General features: G+C 42.9%; 1 pseudogene; it reads right to left on the bottom strand.

The window, feature by feature from the left end:
• Positions 1 to 974: 974 nt before the first annotated feature.
• Positions 975 to 1,570, bottom strand: LOC147625775 (chlorophyll a-b binding protein type 1 member F3, chloroplastic pseudogene; annotated as a pseudogene).
• Positions 1,571 to 2,618: the final 1,048 nt, after the last annotated feature.

Raw genomic sequence — 2,618 nt, 5'->3', positions numbered from 1 at the left:
AGAATTACAGTTTTAAATCCATACAGACTGTGCAAAAGAGGATTACATAGGTGCGTAAAGCTTGAAGAGAGCTTCACGCCTGTTGCGTGACGAGTGGTGATCAATGCAAGGATGCAACACAAAGATGGAAGCAGGAAAACAAGAGACTTGACATTCTTATTTAGGGCTCTTGTAGAGAGTTCCAAGTTGTAGGTGAGTGGGAGTGGGCTTGAGAATAATCCCACATGGGAAGTTTTGGGGGTTTTAGGAGTTTTAGTATAAATAGTGGCTCATTTGAGAGCTCACACACACTTTGGGCTAAGTTCATACAAGAGTTCCTTTGAGAGAACTACTCTCCCTCTTCTCCATAGAGGTGAAGACTCTTCTCTCCCCCCATTTACATCTTTGTATGAGATAAATCTCTTCATTGAATCAATAGCAATGTCATGAGTCTTTCTCATCCTCTTCTCTAATCATTTTACTCTTATGCATGCTTTTAGTATTTCGTTTTTGTGTATGTGGGCTGATTTGAAGCTTTCATGGAAGTTTGATGCTTGAGTGTGTGCATGCTTGTAGAAAGATAGGAGTGGAGTGAGGTCTTTCTCTTTGCTTGTGTGCATAGTGATTGTGTTCCTCTTGCTTGTATTTGTGAATGAATGGGTGTGTAGGAATGAGGGCAAGTTGAGCTTGTGTGTGTGCTTAATCTAGTGTCATGTGATGGTAGCCATAGGCATCTCTCCTTTAGAGGATAAGCTTTCGTGCACCTAATCGGGTTGAGTCCCTAGCGCGAAAGGAGTGCTTGGAGCTAGGCATAACCTCTATTTGCCTGTATTGCATCGTAGGGAGATAAGGGTCTTTCCATTGGCGCCGCTGCTGCCGGGGACACGACCTATGGTTGGTTGAGGACCCTTGGCAGCCATTACATTCTAAACATCATTAGGAGTAGGATAATTAGACTCTAAGCTATTTCAGGGAAGCGCTAGTAGGCAACGAGTTTATTGGCCAAGGTAGAGCGGGTGAAATTGGTGGCCATTCTTGATCTCCTTAACCTTCAGCTCTGCAAAAGCCTCGGGGTCGTCAGCAAAACCCACGGGGTCGAAGCTGCTGCCAAGGTAGATGGGATCGATGACCTCGCCAAGAGGGCCGTCGACAACTCTGTAGCCTTCGACGGCGCCCATGAGCATAACTTGACAAGCCCAAATGCTCCGGCGTCATACATCCCAGGCAGTGGATAACCTCCAGCTCACGGTTCTTGGCGAAGGTCTCAGGGTCCGCTGAGAGTCAGGTGGTGTCCCAGCCATAGTCGCGGGGAACCAAGGTACTTCAAGCGATTGGCGGGGCCATACCAAAGGCTGCCAGAGCTGCGGGCCTTCTTCGTCGCCATCATCTGCACGCGCGCTTCCCCAGCGCTCACCTTCTTGGAGAGCTCATTGGCGGGCTTGGACAGCTGGCCACTGAAAACAGAGGAGGAGAGGGCGGCGGTGGCGGCCGGCAGAGAGTGGCGATAAGACGATAAGGTGCCGGCGGCCAGCAGAGAGTGGCGATAAGACGATAAGGTGCCGGCTGATTCGTAAGCGAGATAAGGTGCCATGCGATAAGATTAGTGTTTTATTTTTTATTTTTGTTTTTTGTTTTTTTTTGTTAATCTTTAATTTTTCAAAATCTGTAATTTCTGCATACTAGGCAATTTTCATGTTTTTTGCATTTTTTTAAAAAAAAGTAATAATAATTAAAAAATCTATAAATTATGTGTTTTCTTTGGATTCTGCATTTTTTTTATATTCTACATTTTTTTAAATTTCTATAATTTTTTACATAATTAGTATAATTAGCATAATTTTTATGTAATTATTATATATATATATATATATATATATGTATGTATGTATGTATGTATGTATGTATGTATTTGCACACATATTCATGTTAGTTGCATTTAGTGGTTAGGTAGGGTTTTTTAAAAAATAAAAATAAATAATAATAATAATAATAATAATTTCTAAAACTGGACACTGCAACGTGCTAAAAATAGCGTATGCATCTACACTCGGGAACAATACTAGGGGGACGTAACACTAGTGCACCATCTAGGGTAACCACTCAAGGGAGCGGCACTCAATCGGTTGTTGTTGGCAACTTGAAGAGCATTCTCGAGACATCTTCGGAGTCTCAAACAGAGAGCCTCTCAAGAACCGCGAGTGATATTTCAATGGACGTAAACGAGTCATTTGGCATGAATAGACCATCCACACCCATTGGTATGGCAGATTATGCTAATCCATTTGAAATCCTAGATGGGGAGTCGATTGACAACATGAGACTCCATTTCTTGTATACAAATGCGCATGGCGGTGAGATCTACAAAGATCTAATGAGCCAGTTTATTGTTAAAATTGCAGACATTCATTCTGCGTTTGAACCAACACCATGGGTAAACTACCAAGACGATATGTACATAGGTAGAAATGGAGTACGCTACGAGGTCACCAAAAATCCTGATTCACATGTGGATGCTTTGGGTATACTTCAACCTAGTGCACAAGCAAAGCAGAAGGAGGAGCTTCCATCGCGCAGACCTGGTACGCCCATTTCTTTACTTGAAGAATTGTTTTCTGACAGGAATTGGGAGGATAGAGGAA

Source organism: Cibotium barometz, chromosome 23 (assembly GCF_041138505.1).
Source record: "Cibotium barometz isolate CiBa-2024 chromosome 23, ASM4113850v1, whole genome shotgun sequence".
Classification (NCBI taxonomy): Eukaryota; Viridiplantae; Streptophyta; class Polypodiopsida; order Cyatheales; family Cibotiaceae; genus Cibotium; species Cibotium barometz.
This window is presented reverse-complemented; position numbering and strand designations above follow the sequence as displayed.